At 38.8% G+C, this 8428-nt stretch overlaps 1 pseudogene; it reads left to right on the top strand.

Moving 5' to 3' along the window:
- The first annotated feature begins 2254 nt into the window (after positions 1-2254).
- Positions 2255-3436, top strand: LOC104656889 (annotated as a pseudogene).
- The last annotated feature ends 4992 nt before the right edge of the window (positions 3437-8428 follow it).

Here is an 8428-nt window from a genome sequence, read left to right as displayed (position 1 = left end):
AGTTAAGACCCCATTCATTCTCCCCTACAATGAAATATAATAACCTTTCTATGTGGCTGTTATGTATGTGAATAAATATCACTACCACCAAGATCTAATGATACGCATTTCATCAGATCATGTTGGCTATTTCCATCATCAACTGTAATTTTAGTTAACTGTAGGCTGCAGATGATCCATGATATTGTTTTCTAAATAGAGTACATACCTTAGTAGATGGTTTCTAAGTGACAAAGATTCCTCTCTTGGAATTTAGGCAAGGAAAAATAACTAAATCTAAACATCCTAAAGTGTTTTGCTTCTTAAAGTTTTTTTGATTAATCTTATTGAAGTATAAAGAGTGCCAATCTCACACAATGAGTACAATTAGATCAGTCTTAACATATATACATACCACAATCAAGATAGTGAACATTTCCATCAGTTGCAAAAATTTCCTTTGCCTTCATAAATCTCCTCTCCCTCCAATACCTTCCCCAGAGAATAATTGATGTGCCTTCTTTCATTACAGATTAACATTTCTGGACATTTATATAAATGAGTCATGTAGTATGTGCTCTTTTTTGTCTGGCTTCTTTCACTCAGCTACTGATTTTAAAATTCATTCATGTTGTGGAGAACATCAATAATTCATTCCTCTTTATTGTGTAGTAGCATTTCACTGTATGAATATAAAATATGTCTTGATACATATTTTGGTAGAATACTGTAGGGATATTATGTAAATATCATAAATCTACCTGATTTTATAATGGTTACATGGTATTAAATAGCATGCCAATACTATTTAATCATTTAGTGCTGCAACAAACCCATTTGCACATGTGATTTTTTGTGCATGTGGCTATTTCTGTAGGAGAGATTCAAGAAGTGGAAAAGCTGCCTCAAATGATATGCCCAATTAAATGTAGGTAGATATTGTATTATGACCTCAAAAATTGCAAGTGTACACTGTAGCCAATTTTATATGATATCATATTTCCTACATCTCCTCTAAAATTAGTTTTATCTAATTTTTGTATTTGCGAATCTGATAATTTTGTTTAAAATATGAGTTTAATATTTGCGATATTAAAATTTTATTATAATTTTAATATTTGCGAATCTGATATTTTATTTAAAATTCTAATTATGTATTCACTAGTGAATTTGTATGACTTTGTACTATACATGGCACTTGTACAATTATTTTTACAATTTTATGTTCTTATCTTTTTTCTCAATTTTTGTCATATTTGATTTGTTTTTCTAAGACCACCAGAGTGAGCACAAAAGAACCAGCGAGTAGGCAAGGCTAAAAGCAAAACTGCAAATTTATTCTTTGGTCAGCTAGCTTCAGAGAAGAAGGTGTGTGGGTGAAATCTGTCCTCCTCCGGCAAAGGAGACCAAGAAAGTCGCCCTGCAGGGGTCTCGGGCGGAGTTCCTGATACAGTCCTGACAAAAATAGGGGCTGAGGAAGCCTGCCCCAGCGCGCCCGCTGAGAGCGGCTTTTCTAGGAGTGGAAGGGCAATAGGCAGGGCACGGGCATGTGGGGGAGGGGAGGGGCTCCACAGGTGCGACCAGGTAAATCTTGGTCTCTTCGGATTGACATCACCTGGCGCATGCCTGATTACTCTAGACCTTCCCGGGGGCCAGCTGCATTTTCAGGCACACGGGAAAAGTTGGTGATGAAGAACCCGGAAATGCGCCATCTTGCCTCCATTCTTCCAAACAGTCCAACCTTTTATTGGTAATAGTGATAAAGGGGGCGCCATGATCTGTCTGGCTACTTCCTGCTGTTAAGGGGCCTCCTTAAGGTCGGGGCCTATGGTTGGTATTTGGACACAGGTATGAAGAAACATTTGGTTGAAGGTGACACAAGTGATTTCTTGAATCTTGACACAGAGAAACTTGATCAAAATGGGGGCAAAACATAAAATAAGGCACAGTATTAGCATAGGAATGAGGAATGGAAGCATTCATTGGAACATGGACAAAACCCAGAAGGATAGTAAGGATAGTCCTGGCAAGGCTAGGGAGTATGAAATAATTAAGAAGAGGAAGAAGACTTTGAGGAAGAGGAAGAGGATGAAGAGGAATATTTTCAAGAGGAAGAAGAGGAGGGGAGTGTCTCCAGTGTTGCAACCCAGTCTTCCCAGGCCCCACCTCTTTTCGCCTCTCAGCTGGGATTTGTCCCGCCCACCGCCGCCAGCCAAGTTCGGTTTCCTTCTTGCTGGGCACTAGAGTCCAGAAAGTGACGGCTGCCATGGTCGCCATGGGGAAGTCGGATTTTCTTACTCCCAAGGCTATCGCCAACAGGATCAAGTCCAAGGGCCTGCAGAAACTACGCTGGTATTGCCAGATGTGCCAGAAGCAGTGCGGGGATGAGAATGGCTTTAAGTGTCATTGTATGTCCGAATCTCATCAGAGACAACTATTGCTGGCTTCAGAAAATCCTCAGCAGTTTATGGATTATTTTTCAGAGGAATTCCGAAATGACTTTTTAGAACTTCTCAGGAGACGCTTTGGTACTAAAAGGGTCCACAACAACATTGTCTACAATGAATACATCAGCCACCGAGAGCACATCCATATGAATGCAACTCAGTGGGAAACTCTGACCGATTTTACTAAGTGGCTGGGCAGAGAAGCCTTGTGCAAAGTGGATGAGACACCAAAAGGCTGGTATATTCAGTACATAGACAGGGACCCAGAAACCTTTCACCGGCAACTGAAACTGGAGAAAAAGAAAAAGCAGTACCTTGATGATGAAGAAAAAACTGCCAAATTTATTGAAGAACAAGTAAGAAGAGGCCTGGAAGGGAAGGAGCAGGAGGCCCCTACTTTTACAGAATTAAGCAGAGAAAATGATGAAGAGAAAGTCACGTTTAATTTGAGTAAAGGGGCATGCAGTTCATCCGGAGCAACGTCTTCCAAGTCAAGTACTCTGGGACCAAGTGCACTGAAGACAGTAGGAAGTTCAGCATCAGTGAAACGAAAAGAATCTGCCCAGAGCTCAGCTCAGTCCAAAGAAAAGAAGAAAAAGAAATCTGCACTGGATGAAATCATGGAGATTGAAGAGGAAAAGAAAAGAACTGCCTGAACAGACTACTGGCTACAGCCTGAAATTATTGTGAAAATTATAACCAAAAAACTGGGAGAGAAATATCATAAGAAAAGGGGTATCGTTAAGGAAGTAATTGACAAATACACAGCTGTTGTGAAGATGATTGATTCTGGAGACAAGCTGAAACTTGACCAGACTCATTTAGAGACAGTAATTCCAGCACCAGGATAAAGAATTCTAGTTTTAAATGGAGGCTACAGAGGAAATGAAGGTACCCTTGAATCCATCAATGAGAAGACTTTTTCAGCTACTATCATCATTGAAACTGGCCCTTTAAAAGGACGCAGAGTGGAAGGAATTCAATATGAAGACATTTCTAAACTCGCCTGAGTTTGAAAATGTGTTAATACATTAAAATCTTAAAGCATCAAATTGGTGTTCGCCAGGGCATTATGAGACTCTACTGTGTTAGGGTATTCTTTTGTACTAAAAAAACAGGGTTTTGAAAATAGTACTGTATAGTTGTTCAGCTAAACTTTGAGAACAATTTAATTATGTCTCATGAAGTATCAAAACCATGTAATTTTTTCCTTGTTATTTTTGTTTCCTTTGTATTTTACTTGAAGAATTTATATCTTCATTAAAGAATGTTACCACAAAGTGTTCTATATATGACAATTTAGAATCATGTAATTGGAGGAAATCCTTCATACACTCTAACTTCATATTTTCAGTAGTAGAGTAGGAAAGTTGAACTGATTGAAAAATGAAGGAGGAGTGTACGGCGGGGGTGAGGGTACGGAGACAGAAGGAAACCCTAGGTTCCTTTCCGGCTAAACAGAAAGGAATAAAGACTCCTCTTTTTCGGGTTCCTGTGAGCCGGCGTCCTTGGCCAGTGTAACCTGAACCAAAGAACTCCGGCTACACAAGTCAGGACGAGAGCGTAAGGCCCAAAAGCCTTGTATGTAATTAATTTCGGAACACTTGCCTAGCCGCTGGCAGAAATTGCTGAGGTCAATTACGGTCTAAAGTGCCCTTTGGTGGCCACTGAGACTGATTATCTAGTTTGTATTGGGGCCACGCCACAGTGGAAAGGAAAATTGACCACTGTAAGGTTTTTAAATTGGCTAGGAGGCACCCTAAAGGAGTGCTCTTTAGAAATTTGAACTGGGGGTTTCCCATTTGTTTCCTCTTTACTTACACAATGGAGATCTCTGCCTGGCTTCAAAGCGTCCTTTGAAATCACCAGACTGGAGGCTCTTGGAGCCAAGGTGGAGATTACCTTCAGGCGACAGACGTCTCCGTCCTGAACGGGTCTCCCAAGCCACTTGGTGGCTCAAAAGTAAGTCTCGGACCTGCGTGGGATTTTTGGCCGAGGGAGGTAAAAAGGAGACAAGGGCACTTACCCCAGAGAGGCCATGAGAGTAAGGGAAGCAGGTCTCAGGTCCTGGTCCGTCTGCAGCGTGGGAGCAGGAGGAGGTTCCTCAACCCTTAGAGGCCTGAGGAGGGGTCTCCTCCCAGGTTCCGCACCAACTGATTTGTTTTTCTAAGACCACCAGAGCCAGCACAAAAGAACCAGCGAGTAGGCAAGGCTAAAAGCAAAACTGCAAATTTATTCTTTGGTCAGCTAGCTTCAGGGAAGAAGGTGTGTGGGTGAAATCTGTCGGCCTCCGGCAAAGGAGACCAAGAAAGTTGCCCGGCAGGGGTCTCGGGCGGAGTTCCTGATACAGTCCCGACAAAAATAGGGGCTGAGGAAGCCCTCCCCAGTGCGCCCGCTGAGAGAGGCTTTTCTAGGAGTGGAAGGGCAATAGGCAGGGCACGGGAGGGGAGGGGCTCCACAGGTGCGACCAGGTAAATCTTGGTCTCTTTGGATTGACATCACCTGGCGCATGCCTGATTACTCTAGACCTTCCCGGGCGCCAGCTGCATTTTCAGACACATGGGAAAAGTTGGTGATGAAGAACCCGGAAATTCGCCATCTTGCCTCCGTTCATCTAAACAATATTAGATTATTGTCTTATTTTTATTGATTATTAGGAACTGTATTTTATATTATTAGACACATCTTTTACTTCTGTTAGGAATCTTCCTTGATTTACATCTGGTATTTAAACATTGTTTACTATGCTATGTTTCTTACAGAAATCTAATATTATACTACAATCTAGGATTCTGAGCTTTATCTTGATGAAAAAATAAATACCATCAATTATATTTTACTTAAAACATGATCATTTACTAAAACTTGTATAAATATTGTTTTGTTTAGTTCATTATGGTAAAGGAGAATATAAGTCTTTCTGATTTATATGAACTGAAATGTTAAGTACCATCTATTGTTTGCTCTTTCATCAATCATCCGAATAACCAACTTATCACATTTAGAGGTCTTCAGTATTTTTGCATCTTATTTTAGCATTAGAGTCCTTAAAGTTACGAAGTGGCCTAAATAATTGGGAAGCAACTCAAATACAACTTTTGCAGATGATGTGATTGTATTCATAAAGTATGCCTAAAAAGGTCAAAATATAAATAAAATAAATTAATAACAAGGAGTAGTAAGGCCACTGGATTTTAAAAAGCCATATACCAAAGTCAATTGAATTGCATTTGTAAACATCCACAACAATTAGTTAGGAAATATAACTTCAAATGAAATGTAAAACCTTATGAATAAACGTAAAGATATATTGAAACTTAGGATACATTGTGCTTTTTTTAGGATGGCAGAAATCATAAATGAGTCAATTCAGTTTTATTTGCTTATAAAAAATAAAAAATATAAAGGGAGTTAAAGGATAAAATGTAACAACGAAAATCTGTTGTGATTTATTAAAATCAGAAAAATTAGCCTTTTGAGACCAAAATCTTTATGAGATAAATATCCATGTACATAATAGTATTTTTTTAATTCAAAAAGGATTTTTGAAACTTGTACATTTTAGAGCTAAAAAATGAGTCGTCTAAGAAAGAATATGGCTTTCCAGACACAAATATTTCACATAAATGTAAAGTTATTATTATATGCTGGTATTAGTGAAATTATAAACAAATGGACCAAATAATCTGAAATTGACCCACATATATATTTAAATTTTGTTCCCAAATCTTTGGATATCACATGTCTATAAGAGATAAAATGATGATGAGGGCCAGGCGCCACGGCTCAACCCTGTAATCCCAGCACTTTGGGAGGCCGAGACGGGGGGATCATGAGGTCAGGAGATCGAGACCATCCTGGCTAACATGGTGAAACCCCGTCTCTACTAAAAAACACAAAAAACTAGCCGGGCGAGGTGGCGGGCGCCTGTAGTCCCAGCTACTCGGGAGGCTGAGGCAGGAGAATAGCGTAAACCCGGGAGGCGGAGCTTGCAGTGAGCTGAGATCAGGCCACTGCACTCCAGCCTGGGCGACAGAGCGAGACTCCGTCTCAAAAAAAAAAAAAAAAATTATGTTGGGACCGGGGTAGATAAAAGTTTAAAAATTGTAAAACAATTAATTTATTAAAATTTTTTTAAAAACTATTTTTTCAGCAAAACATCACAAAAAGCTGTAAGAATATTACAAAGCTCAAAGATTAAAGCAAATGGAAAAGATAGGTAAAAGATATTTACTAGAATCTTGTTGAAGAAATCAATATACAAAATGTCAGATTTTGAAGCAATCTTTCCCACTTCACTAGTAATCATAAAATAAATATTAGGCCACAATAAAATATTATTTTATACTCAGCATACCAAGAAAAATAAAAGAAGTTAGGCAATTTTTAGTTGGTGAGCATGTTAGGCAATCTGAACTTTCATCCACTGCTATGCAGAGTATAAACTAGTACAATCACTTTGAAAGACATTTTGGGATGTATCAGAAAAGTTGCATAGTTGCATTGATCCACAACTCTGCTTTTTTAATATATACCCTAGAGAAACATGTAAAATGCCCCAGGAGATAAATACAAAAACATTAATAGCAGCATAATTTACATAAATATTGGAAATAACCCAAATAGTTATCACAAAGAATATATATACCTAAATTGTGATGTCTTAATTCAATGGATACTATTCAGCAAAGGAAATTAATAAATGACAGCAATGTACCTCAACAAAGCTGATTTAAAAATCAAAATTTTTAATAATGGAAGCACCTTAGAGAAAAAAATTACGTATAATTCTTTTTATGTATAGCTCAAAAATAAGCTATAGTCTCGCTCTGTCGCCCAGGCTGGAGTGCAGTGGTGTGATCTAGGCTCACTACAAGCTCCAACTCCTGGGTTCACGCCATTCTCCTGCCTCAGCCTCCAGAGTAGCTGGGACTACAGGCGCCCACCACCACGCCCGGCTAATTTTTTTTTTTTTCTTTTTAAGTAGAGACGCTGTTTCACCGTGTTAGCCAGGATGGTCTCAATCTCCTGACCTAGCTATCCGCCCATCTCGGCCTCCCAAAGTACTGGGATTACAGATGTGAGCCACTGCACCTGGCCGATGAATGATTATATCTGTGAAAGGAGGGTTAGGCAAGCTGAGAGAGAAACATAAGATTTGTATGTGCTAGTAACATTCTATGTCTTAAATTAGAGTGCAGTACATATATGTTTTATTTTTTAAAGATTTTATGTCTTTGTTGAAATGATCTGTCTTTTTATTAATGTTCTTTATGCATCTGTTTATTTTTTGGACATATTAATCACAGATATTTTGGAGTTTCTTTCTGCTACTTGTAATATTTTGAGTTTACCTGTGTATCTTTTCTATTTTTGACTTTTCTTTCTCTTGGTTATTGGTTACATGACCCCATAAAATTAAATATCTATTACTTTTTAAAATAAATGATAGATACTGTGATTAAAACGATCATAAAGACTCCAGTGATATTACCTTCCTTGGGAAGACCCACATTTTTCTTTATTAACTAGGTAGAATGAGGGACTGTTCCCCTGAATCCAGTCAGGATGAGTAGTTCAATCAGGAAGTAGCTTAAGAAGGAATTTATGTTTTGACAAGACTTAGTTGACTTCCGGCTCTCTCCTGCTAGGACTCAGATTTTCATAGTTTACAAATGAGAACTGGCATTTTCTTAGCCCAGGCACTCTAAACATTTCCACCCTTCTTTAAGCCTTTTCTTAAGCTTAACTCTTTAGCGTTTGCCCAGAGTAGCTCCAATATTTCCAAATGTCTTGTGGATCAGACTGGCAATTTGAGTAACTATCTAAATGACTCTTGGTTTTTCTCTGTTCCAGTTTTGCCTTGTACCTGAGACACACCCAGACCTTTAGCCTCCAGCCTGTAGAAATTGGCAGATTTCTTCTGTGAAAAGCCAGGAGCAAATTTTCATCTCAATTCTGCAAGTTTCAATCTTCACTGGAATTTTAATCCATCATCTATT

The sequence above is a fragment of the Rhinopithecus roxellana genome, chromosome 18 (genome assembly GCF_007565055.1).
Source record: "Rhinopithecus roxellana isolate Shanxi Qingling chromosome 18, ASM756505v1, whole genome shotgun sequence".
Classification (NCBI taxonomy): Eukaryota; Metazoa; Chordata; class Mammalia; order Primates; family Cercopithecidae; genus Rhinopithecus; species Rhinopithecus roxellana.
The sequence above is the reverse complement of the archived record's forward strand: the minus strand, read 5'-3'. Positions and strand labels throughout refer to the sequence as shown.